General features: G+C 39.5%; 1 protein-coding gene across 3 annotated transcripts in view; it reads right to left on the bottom strand.

Annotated features, from left to right (window-relative positions):
- Window positions 1–5,966: 5,966 nt before the first annotated feature.
- Window positions 5,967–15,594, bottom strand: part of SCAF8 (SR-related CTD associated factor 8) — a 137,686-nt gene continuing 128,058 nt past the window's right edge. For 2 of the 3 annotated variants that reach the window (XR_013345662.1, XM_077813229.1), the window contains one exon: window positions 5,967–7,064. The gene's annotated coding sequence lies outside the window, so the exon portion shown is untranslated. Of the gene's footprint in view, window positions 7,136–15,594 lie in introns of all 3 variants that reach the window. The other variant, XM_077813230.1, reaches the window with a different exon arrangement.

Raw genomic sequence — 15,594 nt, 5'->3', positions numbered from 1 at the left:
TCTAAGGTGCCACAAGTACTCCTTTTCTTTTAGTCATTAAAAGTTAGCACTGAGCCTGCCAAAGTTACTGTTTCTCATGGACTAGAAGCTGAGAACTCTGCTTTGTTGTTGTTCTTGTCACTGTTAGATTGCAAGGGCTAGTTTTTGCTTATTCTACTGCAGCTGCTAAATTACAATAAAAATGTTAATAGAAAGAAATAGAAAATACTGCTCTTCTGGCCATAAACAGCACCCTTTGAAAAGTGGACCTAGAGTAACTGGTTGTTTAAATGTAGGTTTGGGTTAGTGCCAGGCCACCTTTCTTCTTTTCAGATAAATAGTCACTTCGGGAAATTCTTCACAGAAGGTGGAATTATCCCAATCATTTTTACCATAGGCTCTTCAGTCTCCTTCCCACAAAAACCATTATGTCCATCTCTCAGGCCTTGTTTCAGTTGTGCTTTTACTTCTCAGCTGGGGTGGGAAAGAGGAGTAACAAGATCTTGGGAATTAATTGATGATGTACAGGTAATGTTAAAATTCTCTTTATGCTCCACTCAGGCACCTGTGGGCCAGAGGCACTGCATATACACATTTAGGGAATGCATGGAGCTCCTTATGCAAATTCCAATGCTGCATCGGGAACATTCTTTTTCCTTCCATCCTGTAGCTTGAAAGTGCTTTCTCCTTTCCCCTTCACCAGCAATGACTGGTTTAAAAGGGGCCATGGTCACAACAACCTCATTTATTGGTTAAGGAGGGGTTGGTCTGAACATGCCAAAAAGGAAAAGGATCGGATAAATGTATAGTAATTGGCCAGGAGCTGCCAAATAGCAAGGAATGAGAACTATAGCTCCCAGATGTTTCTGGGAGGGAGTTATAGTTACCACATGGTAAATATAAAGTATTCCTAACTGTAAGGGTAGTTAAACACTGGATCAAATTACCTAGGTAAGTGTTGGAATCTCTGTCTTTGGAGGATTTTAAGAACAGTTAGACAAACACCTGCCAGAGGTGATCTTGGTCCTGCCTCAGTGCAGGGGACTGGACTAGATGACCTACTGAGGTCACTTCCAGATGTGCATTTCTATGATTCTGTGGGCTAGCAGAACCTATTACTTGGGAGGTGGGGAAGGGATAGTCTTGGCGGGGTGGAGCTAAACTCGATGGAGGAGATTCCTTTATTTAAAAGAAAAAGTACAATGGTGAGAATGATACAGTGTGAAGAAAACCTCATTGGAAGTGGGTATTTTTACGTGTCCTGTTTGATATTATTATGTTTTATTTATCAAATGTCTATTGTCTATGGATTTTTTGAGCATAGGTGTAGGTGTCCTGGATGCCACCTCACCCCCTGTTTTATTGTGGGATATTAGAGAAATCACTTCGCTCTCCTTTGACTCAGTTTGCCTATCTACACATTGGGGATAATGATACCTACCTCATGGGGATTTTGTGAAACTCCATTATTTAATATTTGTAAAGCAGTTTGAGATTCTTGGATGAAAGCTGCAATAGTAATTTTTAAATGTAAAAATATGAAATTGTACATAACCTTGATAATCTGTTTCTCATAACCTTTGGCTTCCTTCTTTGTGTGACAAGCAGCAAATAAACAACAATTTAGCCACCACATTATGGATCAACTGTTGAGGTTTTCCCCTATGTTAATTACATGGATTGGCAATACTGTTTGCTCAAATGTATATTTCAAAAGAAAGTCAATTTAAAGCCTTTAACAATCTAAAGCGCGCCATGTAATTGTGGAACTACGTGGTATTTTTCACATTTTGGAGATGGGCAATAGGAACAGAACTCCATCCAAACATTCGGTTTGGTGTAGTTAGTTGCAATGGAAACATCCTCATATTTTACCACCAAAACTCCTGCTGTGACACGAAGGGGGATCACTCTTTGTATGAGAACAAAAAGCCGAATATCCAAACAACACTGGATAAAAGAGCTGTCTGTGTATCTACTATTTCAGGTCTGGAGTAAAATTAAGCCAGAACTGATGTTCTTCTTCTGGAGATGCATTATTGTCTGCTAAGGAATTTACTTAAGCCTAACTTATTTAATGTGCACTTCATACTGGAATTCAGTCTGAGAAGCCAGTGTTTTGCCGGCTAAACCACACAAATCCACATTAAGTATTTGTTCTAATTGTGCAAATATTGAATTAATTCAACTTGTCAAAGGCAGCTAATACCGTGTATAAAGCTACCTCTATCATGCATTACAATGTTTAAAGTCATCAGAGAACAATGACTTTTGAAACTTTCCTTTGAAACTGATTGAAGCGAGGAAGGCAGTGGGCCTTTAAATATTCATGCCCATTGACAAAGAGGTCCCTGTGCAGCTGCTGAGGCAAAGGGTGTAGACACCTCTGAAAAGGAGATTCAGCCAGGGAACAAAAAGCTCCAACCTCTGCCCTTATTAGAGTGCCATGGGATTTTCTTGTTTTTTTAATTCATTCCTTCAACAGATGGGGCCACAGTTAGGCATCTTCTTTTCAGAAAACGACTTCTAATATAACACCCAGGCATATGGCAGAGCACGCTACAGCACGGACAAAAGTGCTTTGACAGCTTTTCTGAGGTAGGCCGTACTTCTGCAGCATTTATGTTTTGACCCTTGAATACGAGTTATGCCATGATCACATTCAACAATAGTCCTACAATTCTGATGGCTTCAGTTGCTCACACATTTAGGCCCTTTATGCCACAGTTATAGCGAAGGCCTTGTCTTCCCTCAAAAGTTGCATTGCCTTAACTATACTGGTGCTGTTAAAGCGGTGCAACCCCCCCAGTCGTAGTATATACTGCTATAAAATTGCTTATAGTGGTGTAGCTTATTCCCTGAGGGGACGGGGAATAAGCTATTGTGACCGAGAGACACGCTTGGCAAAGGGGCCCCTGTTCTTTGCAAACACCACTCACCTCAGGCTTGACAAACTCACTGCACCAAAGCCAGGTCTAACGGGATATTTATCCATAACGAAAAAGATGAAAGGTATCTACAGAAAACTTGTAACTTGTTAAGAGTCATAAGCACTTTGAGATGCATGCACAGGCCATATTTAAGAAATAATATATTTATATTGAAAGTACACTTCATGGGCTCACAGTAGAGATTAGTCAACAGGCGATAATGTGTCTCAGGGTACGGTCACACTTAAAACACTACAGCAGGGCAGCATGCAGTGCTGTAGCACTTCAGAGTAGACATTACCTACACTGAAGGGAGGTGTTCTCCCATTGGCGTAGGTAATCCACCTCCCCAAGAGGCGATAGCTAGGTTGATGGAAGAATTCTTCCACTGACCTAGAGCTGTCTTCATGGAGTCTTAGGTCAGCTTAACTGTGCTGCTGCATGTGGATGTTTCACACCCCTAACCGACATGTTAAACTGACCTAATTTTCTAGTGTATACTAGGCTTCAGTGATGACCCATTCAAGCAAGAGGTAATTGTCACCTGTCCCTAGTCAGCCAGCAAGGTAATGCAAGTTCCTATTGTGTACTCTTGCCACATCACAGAGTAGTCAATGGAAATCAAAGACAATGGCAAACAATCCAAACCACTTAGAAGCGAAAAGGATCATTACAGCAGGCAGGAGAAATGAAGAAATACAAAAGACTGTTTCATTATAACAGAGTATAGGGAAAGGTACTCTGGATCCATTCATTGAGGAAAACCACTTAAAGAGTGGGGGGACTTTCATGTACGTTTGGATCCTGGCTCTTGTGAAACCAGCCATCTGTGCAATGGACTGAACTTTGGGAGGAAAGCCTACTTTATTAGATCAGAAAAGTAACACTAAGCGTAGACCCAGATTGGCATTTATGATTTTGTTTTGTGTTGTACCCAGTTATTTCCATCATTTTTCCTCACTTCTAGGTAAACCTTTATTCTTTAATAAACCTACTCTTGTTTTACTACAAGTGCTGTGTGGTTACAGGAGCAGGAGTTTAAGGTAAAACTGGTAAACTGTAGGTATGCTGCACCTTTGGGTGCAGAGGATCTGAGATTTCTATGAGTAGCCAGTGTCAGGAGCTGGATACCATAGGGGAATATGTCAAAGGGAGGTGGTGACTGGGGTGCACCTATTCTTAATCTGCAAGGTGAAGTTAGGATGAGTTATAGCCCAGACAGGAGTTCCTGAGTGGCTGAAAGGGAGCTGGTGTTAGGGAGCTGACACTCAGCTACCACTCAAAAGAGTCCCTCGTGTGGGTGGTAGGGGGCAACAAGGTGACTCACAGTCCTGGGTGCTCCAAGAATCATCACAGCTATGCCAATATATGGCACTTTTATACTGGCATCACTGCACACACACTAGGAGCTTCACTGGTATAACTATACTGGTTAAAAAAAAAGCACACCTTTAACCCACATAGTTATACAGGTTCAAAATCTGTGTGCAGACAAGACCTAAATCTTATCTATGTAATGATCTTCCATTTCTGCACCTCTCCATTAAAGTCTGGTAACAATGCAAACAGAAAGAGCAAGATCTTTTAACAGCAGAATACTTTTTTCTTACACTCAAAGGGCCACAGCTACTGTAGCTGCAGCGATAAATTTAAGGGGGGAAGGTGTTGGATTAATTTCCACAGATTGAATTTCTTTTTGGATCTTTCTCTCTCCTCGTGACATAGTGAAGTTTACTGCTTATGAAATAAATGCAAAAAGCCCAGCCGTAATGCAATGTGAAGGTTGAGAGACCAGGCACTTGAAAGTCAGAGAGGCTGAGGCCTGGTCTACATTGGAGGGTGGCGGGGGTGGGGGGGAAGAGGCGGATTGATCTAAGATACGCAACTTCAGCTACGTGAATAATGTAGCTGAAGTCGACGTACTTAGACCTACTTACTGCGGTGTCTTCACTACGATGAGTCGACTGCTGCCGCTCCCCCGTCAACTCTGCCTGCGCCTCTCGCAGCGCTGGAGTACAGGAGTCGACGGGAGAGTGCTCGGAGGCCAATCCGGTGGGTAATGCAGACATACCCTAAGTCTCCCTTACACGGCACCAAGTGTAGACATTCATACTAGTGCAAAGTGAATGCAGTAGGGAGGTTAAACACTACCATTCTGGTGTGAATGACTACACAAGGAAAAAACAATAGAGGAGCAGATCTAGGAGATCCCAAAGGTTGAGACTGCTCTGTCAACATTAAGTGGGCCAAACCTGAGTGAGTTATGCTGCGACCTTGCATTTGGTCCCTCCATTTCTACCATAACCGCCCCCACAGAAAGTCTGACATGTAGTTTCCGGTTAGGAAATCAATGGAGACTGGATTTTTATGCTAGTCAAATGTTTCAGTAGAAACAAAGCTCTTCGATTTGAAGGGCCTGATTCTCTAGGGCTTTGGGCCTGCACAGTCACTTAGAGCAAAGCAAAGTGGATGTAACATGCTACTAAACTGATCTGGAAACATTTTGCTCTTACTTGGTTCTGTGGCTAGTGATGACACAAGGGAAAATCAGGTCCAAAATGTGCACGTATTTTCCTCTCACATGCTCTCTCTAACATTCTTTTTAGAAAAGCCCAGTTAGCATTAACCACAGTTATAACCATGTACAGATAATGAAAGGTCCCCTGGAGCCCTTGAGCTGTCTCATTGAGAAAAATCTCAATCTTGCTGCTTGGGTGTACTGAATTGTATAGGGATAGGCCTACTGGGAGCAAGGTCACTCTTCATGGAAACAGGTGCTAAGGCCCATATCCTCCAAGGTATTTAGGGATCTAATTCCCCATACTTTGGAGGATCTAGGCCTAAATGCCTAGTCTCAGTTTATGTAACAAAGTGGTTCTTAAAATACACAATGCTATTTCTAATATCAACATCCACAGTAATGGTAAGCCACCAAAATGTGTTACTTGTGCTCTTGGGCATTGAGCCATGTATGTGTGATGGGAGGCCCAAAGAGGATATACTGGAAGTTTTTAAGGACATATTGTAAAAGACTGAGAAAATGATCAGAAACAGAACTTTGAATGTAGATCTTTATTATACAGGTCCATTGCTGTGGTCACCATGCAGTTACACCATAATGGGAATGATCTTGCCAAAAGGTTCTCACTAATCAAATTTCAAGAGACCACAGAACACAGCATTCCAAATAACTGGCACTTTAATTTTGATAGAGCAAAAATAAATAGAGGAATGACAAAATGTCCTTTTCACATACAGTGGGGCATATACATGTTTCTTCTTTTCTATAGCTAGTTAGCAGACTAACTCAACATGTCTGACCCTAAATGCAGATCTTTCATTTGAGGGCTTAGAGAGGGCAAGTATACCCCTTCCCTTTGATTATGAGACAGAAAGCACTTTTCTGGTAAGTGCATTTATCAAAAATGAGTACAATGTAATTTTGTATTTCATTACCACTTCCTGCCCTTTTTCCAACCCCTTCGGACACTAAAAGGAAATGACAGGACGGGTCTAGTCAAACATTGGCCCTGGAACTTTCCCTTTCTAATTTTCATGGAACTTTGACAATTTAAAGGTTCATCCCAAACCTAAGTATGTTCAGGAATCCAACATCTCTGGGGTATAGTCACCAGTCAAGAGCTGTACAAAGACTGCACATATAGTGTTAAGTAAAAGTGATTACTTCTAAAAAAACCTTTTCTTAAAATTTGCAGATCAAAGCAAAACAAGTCCCATTCACTGAAGGATCTTCTTGCAACCTGTCCTTCAATTCCTTGCACAGGAATATGCTACAAATGGAGTTTGTTACAATTTACAGTCCAATGTGATCTTCTGGTCCTGCAGAAGAGCCTGTCTCTTCATCTGAGGCGTTCATCCTCAAAAGCATAAATAACATCTAGAAACTCATAGAGTTTATGGTTTTAATTTATAAAATTAAACCTGCTCCAGACAGGTAATACTGATATATAAATTTGCCATCCCTGGGTTCTATCAGAAACAGTGTACTGGTGCACAACATGTAATGCTGGGTTCCTTCTAACACTTCAGAAACAAGATCCGATGTGATGCACATTAGAACATTGAAGCACTTCTCATTTAACTCCGCAGAGCCCGGGACCTGGTAAGCTGCCAGAACTTCCTCCATCATCTTGCCTGTTGACAAAAGGAACAATAACTAGTCATCACTGGTCATTGGAGTGTTTCCAATTAAAAAAAACCAAACCCTGAAAAAGAGAGATGAAGTCACTCAATAGCAACTGTTTCATAAATATCAGGGATCTGTGATGCAGTTTTCAATCTCTCTCTTATCCTTAGCATACTAATAAAGAAGAAATGTATTCTATACTATATATTTCCTAAAGCACTACCCGGGACTGAATACAATAGCAACTCTTCTTTTTTTCTATTCTCTTATTTTGTTCAACAAATTATAATATTTAAAAAATACTTATAAAATGTTCTTTAAATAAAGAACAACTGCTATTTTTACAGTGAATTCACTGCTGGTGGAAGAGGCTGGATTGACAATGCTGTAATTTTTCTTAGGTCACACTTTTTATTAAAGGTATAGTTTAAATAGTATATACAGGGTTCATAATCATAAATAGATGGTTTAATAAATGACTAATCAGCTGTTCTAGATTTTGAAGAGTCCAGCAGGTCAAGCAACTTATAATCGTCTCTAAAACATACTACTCATGTCTGTAACATACTGACTGATTATCCCTTTATAAACATACTCTTACTATAAAGCGTGACCCTTTCTTTTTATCCACAGAATAGGTGTAAAATGAGCAGGGGGAATGAAAGTTTCCCCTGTCCTGCCAATGAGCTTCTGCTCAATCTATGCAAGTGAAGGGGGTAGATCAGTCTTCATCTCCACTCAGTTATTGGCCTCCATTGAGAATGCTAGCCAGGGGGTTACTGTGACAACTGTGAAAGTGTGTGCTGGGATCCTAACCGAGCCCACCTACTTATTTCACAAAGGCTATTATAGAGTGACCAGAAGGTCATGACTCTCAGTCATTATTGACCTGGGCAAGATTAGAAAAAGGACAAATTCTTAAATATATTTTATATACAGCAGTTATGCAATGAAATTGCAGAACTGATATCTGTTGTTTTTTTGAACACTCCTGTAACGTCACTGCAGCTATCCAAATGGATTTTGATTGATTTAATTATTGCCTTTATCGTTTTCACCTAATACATCTTTACTAGAGTGCCATAAGAGCAATTCCAATGTTTTTGCCGGACTGTTTTGTTTAAATAAACCAGTTAATATCTATAAGTCCCTTTTAAAATATTTTTGAAAAGTAAAGCATCACAGAGGAGGCATGTTTTGTAGGACCACATGAATTTGCCATAATTTAATCAGGTTTACAATTTTATAACTACTTTTATGATGCATGCAAGGTGTGCATAATTGCATAATGCGGGCTAAATGTACATCTATCCATTGCCTCCTAAAACAGGCAATTGTTTTCTATTGTTCAATAGAAACCTCCACTTAAAAAACCATACCAAAACCAAAAAAAAAAAAGAAAAAGAAATGGTACTACCATAAATCAGATACATAAACCCTTGCAAAACTTATCTCTATATAATTTCCCACTATTATAATTATTATTTATTATTTGCATTGCACCAGCGCTGAGAGCCTCCACTCATGAATCAGACCTCCATTGTGAAAGCACTGAAATCTGACTGCTAAAAGCCAACAGAGTCTACTAAACATCTCCTTTCAAGGAAACTTCTGTGGTAGTAGACTGTGGTATTTTAGGACAGTCTCACAAACAACACAGACACAGATCAATCTCTCTACTTAATTCAGAGTACTTAACAGATCTCTGTCCAACATTTAATCCTGTGATATATTGTTTTTGTGTTATTTGAGTAAGTCACAAAAGTGGAATAATTCCACAAAACTCCTCTGTCTTTTCTTGAGCTGGAGATGGTGCTGCACATTATCCTGACAAAGATATATAATATTGTAGTCGCTGTGCTTTGGACCTGGAGGCCAGTGGAAACTGCCGTAGAAAACCAGGGGACATTGTCAACCTTCAGTTAACCAGGAGTTTCATTTAACTTGGTAAGTAGGAGTTGTACTGCATTAAATTCACAGCGAGAAGAAACTTGTAATGTACAGAAGTACACAGATGTTACAGCATGAGGAGATATATACTTCCTGCTTTCTTCAGTGAAAATCCTAACAATAAGGAACTAGGAAAGAAACATCAGGTTGTTTTCAACTACATAGTCTCTCCGCAATTATAAAAAGGGCAGGAAGACGGGGCTGAGTAAAATTGTACTTCATGGGCAAATAGTTCATTATAGACCATAAGTGGAACAAGGACTCTCCACTAGGAATCCACATGTAGAAAGGGGCAGGACGGAAGAACTGAATGAAGAATTGTCTTACATATCATCATTCCTGGCATCCTGTGAAAACTCAGCAGGAAAGTTAACACAGCCTGGGACAGTCAGCAACTGTATTAAATTTCTTGTAGAACCCTCATCAAACTGAGGAACATTGCCCATTAAGGAAGGTTCCCATGGCTTCTTAAGTCGGAGTGGCCCAGCAATACAGGAAAGTCAAAACGGGCCCTAGAACTGGTGCAAAGTCAAAGATCCTGTTTCGAGATTGTACTGTAGCTCAAATGGATTCCTGAGATGTGCAACAGTTCATATGTAAGCCAAAACATTGTGGCCAAATTCCAATTTGGGTAAGTATGTCATGCTTACATAAACACTCTTGATACTTTCACTTCTTGTTCCAAAACTGTTGTGTAGTATTAAATCACCTGTCATATTTCACCCCAGAGATAGCCTGCATTTCTGTGGTGGCTGATGCTATATACAAAGCTCAGTTATGCAGTTCTAATGCATGCAAATCTCTCCTGAAGCTCTTAGACTATTTGCAAGGTTGCCATCCCAGTCATATTCAAGAGCAAGTTTCTAGAACTCAACAACTAAAGGCAAAAATAAAGCCAATTTATATACTGGAATGTGACATCAGCATTTTGATTAAAAAACCCAACATAATACAAAAGTCTGAAGTAACAAATTGTAGACATCAACTCCAACGCATAAGTTCTCCTGACATTGCAACAGTAGAAATCATCTTAATGCTTATAAGTATTTTAACCCATTGAGTGACTTAAAACATACATCCAATGAAAGTTCATGTGGCATTGAGCTGTAGCTCACGAAAGCTTATGCTCAAATAAATTTGTTAGTCTCTAAGGTGCAACAAGGACTCCTTTTCTTACTACTGACAATGGAATTTCCTGAACTATTTTGTTCCTAGAAGTCCAAAGTCCTAACTGCTACTGTAACTGCTGACACATTTTACATGAGTGCATCACACTAAGAGGTATTTCTAGGAATCAACCAGGATAATGCATGGAACTTTGTGACGTTCCACTTTAATGTATAATTTGTAGTCACCGAGAAGTTCAAAAATGCTGACAATCTATTAGCCCAGTAAGCCTATGAGCCTTGTGTTTTCTGAGGGGGAATCGTATTTGTGAGTAGCGAAGTCTGGGGTTTGGAACTCTGAAACATTTGTGCTCCACTCCACTTCTCTTTTAAAATTCTGATATTTAAAGTATTATGAAAGATTGCTATCCAAACATGAAATAGAAGTTATGGCATGCCATTAAGTAAATTCCAAAAAGTATGCCAAAAAGTAAAGTAAGCTGTAGTGTAATATGAAATTATAATCACAACACTCAATAACAAAGGACTGTCAAATCGCTATGCATTTTTAAAATATCTAAAATACATTACAGGAGAATATTTAAAAAACAAACAAGAAGCTGTCAATTAGAGTTGAGTCAGACTTATGAAGATTGAGAAAATTCAGGACCCATTAAAAGCTACTGAAAATCAAAGAGGTTCAAAGTTGTTATAAGGAACAGTATGTGCTACATTTAAAAAATTGCTTTGCTTAACATGAAGTGTTTTTCTCCTCTTAAATATGGCTCTGCAAGTTGCATTGCAGAGGAAGGGTCTATCTCTACTGTTTCTTAACAATTTTGAATTCAAATTTTCTTAATTTACAAGCAGAAGGATTTTCTAATTGCCAGTCCTGCAAACTCAGCCTGGGATTGCAGAGTCAAGGTGGCCTTTTTCCTTCTTGTGCATCTTCACTCATAATAAGGGCTCTGGCTCTGAAACCCAAATTACACCTATGTAAGCTCATTAGGCCAAATTCTTCCCTCAGTTATGTGGAGGACAGTGTTGCCAACCCTGTGATTTTATCACAAGTCTCAGAAGTTATTTGATTTTTTATGTAAAGTCCCATCTCCTGGTGACAAGTGCTTATCTGAGAATCTCAGTTTCCATTTTTTAAAAAAGTAAATCTCACAGCGCTGAAAAAAGCTAGAAAATATTATTTGAGTGCACCCTAAAGACTCACCAATGGACGGCAAATTAAACAAACTCTGAAAGTATTATTTTAAAAAAACATCTCATGATTTTTAAGTCAGTCTCATGATTTTGGGGGCCAAGATGATTGATCATTGGGGGTTGGAAACACTGGAAACAACCAATGAAGTCAATAATACTTGCATACTGAAGCAGCGATAGTGCTGAGCACTGCTTTTTGAAGCAGACCAGAGTTCATCTGTTAGCCTTGTTCTCTTGCTACCTGGACTAAGAGGGATATAAAGGCAGTATACTTAATCACCAGGAGAAAGAGTACTCTGTGTCACTTAACAGAAATTCTTCCAACTTTCCCATTTATGATGGGGCGTTCACCCCACACCAGCAAGAGAGGCCAATTAGCCTTAAGCTGCAACTGCTAGGGAGCTAAGGGGCAGTAATACTGATTGAGAATGACGCTCATCTGGGCAGGAATAGGTGGAGCTTCTAAAAAGCCTAGGAGTTGAGGCTGGGAGGTGAGCCTGCAGTCACACTTCCTGATGCAAGGGGGAGAGTAGATGTCTCAGAAATGTAGGGTGGGAAGTTGCCCTGGAAGGGAGCAGTAAGGTCTGAAATGGAAAGACCTGAATTGCTGGTTTGAGGGTCCCTGGATTGGAACCTGGAGTAGAGGGTGGGCCCAAGCTCCCTTACTAGCCACTGTGGGAGTGGTGCAGTCAGCATAGTGGATATGGAGACTGCCTGAGACTTTGTGGGATGAGACCCTGGAAGAGGAGGGTGATCATCTCTGGAGAAGAAAAGACTGAGCGGGGACATGATAGCAGTTTTCAAGTACATAAAAGGTTGTTACAAGAAGGAGGGAGAAAAATTGTTCTAGTTAACCCCTGAGGATAGGACAAGAAGCAACGGGCTTAAGTTGCAGCAAGGGAGGTTTAGACTGGACATTAGGACAAACTTCTGAACTGTCAGGGTAGTTAACCACTGGAATAAATTGTCTAGGGAGGTTGTGGAATCTCTGTCTAACCTGTTCTTAAAAGCCTCCAATGATAAACACCTGTTGGGGATGGTATAGATAATACTTAGTCCTGACTTGAGTGCAGGGGACTGGACTAGAAGACCTCTTGAGTCCTACAATTCTATGGTGACTTGGCTGGAGGGCTAAGCCATGAACGAGAGGCACTGTGGGTCCTGACCAGCAAGAGAAGGGCTACAGAGCAAGTTACTAAGGCAATGGGCTGAGTATCTGCTGGATAGGGCATGGATTCCCTAGCTGAGCCATGAGGAGGTGCTGCTGAGTGGTGAGTAGCATGCACCCTGTTACACTATTCAACAGTGGAAATCCATTTCCTGTGGCTGCAGGGCAGAAATTGCCTCCCTGGTGGCCTAGCTGTGCAGAAATAGTCATGAAAATTGAACTTTACACCCTACAGATTTTCCTTAAAATAATTTAAATTCTTCACAGATGAGAGTCTGGACTGAGATCTGATTATTCAACAGAAACAGCTTTGATTAAAGTCTTTAATTGGCTTATTTAAGATATATTTTAAGATCTGCCATGAGTTTAGATTTGTCTGTGACCTTTGAGGAAACCAGCTGTTTAACTTCTGATTTAGTCTTTCAGGCCTGGCAATGAAAAATGTTTTGGCATCTTTCTGCTGTTCATTTAAGGTTTACACAGTACTTTATTTCAAGTTTATGATTTTGATGTGGGAAATGCCTGAGTCCCATTCTTGTACCTTTAGAGATTTTTGTTTCTACAGTAAACCTGTCCAGAGTTTAATAAACAGAGGATAATCTCTATGCAGATTATCTTTGGATCCTGAGCTCCATTTTTCCAGACAACCGGTTGACTTCTCCACACTCTGAAGAAACTGTTGTAGCCTCTGTTGGTTCAGCTAGACCTGAGCTAAAGGCCTCATCTCATTTGTTGCAAAATGCAAAGGTTCAATTAATGCATGTAAAATTGCCTGGGATGGTTCTTATGGGAAGACAAGGTGTTCCAAGCAGTGGTTTTGCTATGCTTTTACACCTGTTGAAGACAAGGCCAACAGATGTTCTAGCATAGGGTCCCATAGTGACTGTCTGTAAGACTTATAGTGATAACTACAATAACCACAGAAAATCATTGGCTTAAATTCATTCCTAGAAGACTTTAGGCATGTTTTGTAAGAGGGAAGAATAATCTGTTATCCCTCCTAATAATAGATTCTGCATTAATAAAAAAATATGACAGGTTTCTGTTTCTCATTCTGCCACAAACTTTCTATGTAACTTTTGGTAGGTTACTTAAATTCAATTAATCAGTTACTCCTTCTAGAAAATAAACTCTGGAACATCACTCCATGACCAAAGAAACATTTTGGTGGGGAAGACAAGAGGAGCCATTTTTTTAAACATATTCTTGACTCATATTTCTTTTTTGAAATATAGACCAGGTCAGCTAGGAGGTCAACATCAAATGTAATCTCCACCAGCATTTTTTTTCTCTGTTGGCTATGCCAACAGAGAACTGGATCTAGTTTTCAGTAATGGCAAGCTCTTAATTTTTTAAAGATAGCTGCCCTTGAATAAGACAGTGTCAAAATCTACTGAAATTTCAAATGATGTGATGTAATATGATTTTTGTTAGGCCGACAGAGGGATAAAAAGAAACATTAGACACTTGCAACATTTGATGCTGCGGAGCCAATTCTCCAAAGGACTCCCATTGACATCAGTGGGAACAAGATTTGGCTTCAAACTATCCAGCACAAAAATCTTTAACAACTTTGCTTAATTACAATCGATCTTCTTCAAAAGTAGCTGGCACAGGAGTTTTCAAAGAGATTTAACATTAGGGAAAGATGGAATAGATAGTAACAAATATAATTTGAGCTAGAGGGAGTTGAAGAAATTAGACAATAGTCAACATTTCAAATCAGATTTACATGTCAGTAACACACAACTCAGAAACAGTTTGAAGATTTTGCCTCACACATAAAGGAAATACTCTCATTTGCCTTCAGAGTAAATCTGGTAACTTGCAGTTTTCTAGGCCAAGAGGTACTGAAATAGGGTTTTATAATAGAAGTTGGCTGAAACCTGAACTATGAAAAGTCTTCTGCACTTCAAATATAATCATCCTAAACAAAGAGAGATTGTCAAAAAGAAAAGATGACTTTCTGAGCATGAGCTCTAACAATCATTTGCTTGAGAGATGCCTCTTAAAGACAGGCACTGGCAATTTCCACCAACAGCCGAACAAAAGTCTCTCCTCCGCAAAATTTTTCTAAGTTTTAAAGAAAATGTATATAGTTGACATCCATTGAGAGAGAGATCAATCATTATGGGATTATTTTAAACAAAGTTTTAAAAAAAGTAGAGATGATCCTTAACAGTGAAGTTCAGAATGAGATGCATCCTTTTCTAAAGTCATAGAGAATGTAGAAACAGGGTTTCTTTGGTTTGGCCCATTATAGAGAAAAGGATTACTATGAAATTTGGTTCTACGTCTAGCCCCCTCACCCCACAGATGCTCTATGTGTATTCATAAACATATCTGTTAATTTCAAAAGTAAGTTTTAATGCTTCTTACTTCCATTAGAACTGCAGAGCTGACACAACTAAGATTGAATGAACTGACCCATGGAAAACAGTGCAACTGCACTGTTGTCAAAGTACCATGATTAAAAGACAATGGGGCATAAGTGAACCTCTATCACTTATGATGCTAGGGATGCTAGCTTGTCTCTCTGAGTCCAGGATGCAAAGATATCAGTTAGAAAAAATGTTCTTTATTAGTTGCAAACTGAACACCTTTGATATGGAAATTATTGAGATACAATAAATATAGAGCTCACAATATAATTTTTACTGAGTCACTTGCGATGCCAAAGTACATTTTAAGATTTCATAGTTAAAGAACACAAAATCAGGAAATGCAGAATCAAAGGTCCAAAGCCATGTCAACTCAATCACCCTGCACGTGTGTAGTATTTTATACTTGTGTTCTCTGGTTAAATAAGTACTTATGATATTCCTCTTTGGTCTCATTCATCTCTTCTTTACATTTTGACATTCAGAAACACTGGAGTAATATTGCTGTCTGTGTTGCTCTGCTTCATTCTTAGGTTTGAGAAGGCTTTATTGTAACAACAAGTTGGCAGAAGGGTACGGGGCTGGGCAATAGATCTTTTTGCGTGTTCTGGTCATATATATTCTCTGCTCATGTTGTGGCATTACTATTATACTGAGGGAGACATGAAACTCGTACAAGTTTCTTAAAAGATGTTTTGAAAAGGCACAGGCTTAGTTTTCA

The sequence above is a fragment of the Eretmochelys imbricata genome, chromosome 3, assembly GCF_965152235.1.
Source record: "Eretmochelys imbricata isolate rEreImb1 chromosome 3, rEreImb1.hap1, whole genome shotgun sequence".
Lineage (NCBI taxonomy): Eukaryota > Metazoa > Chordata > Testudines > Cheloniidae > Eretmochelys > Eretmochelys imbricata.
The sequence above is the reverse complement of the archived record's forward strand: the minus strand, read 5'-3'. Positions and strand labels throughout refer to the sequence as shown.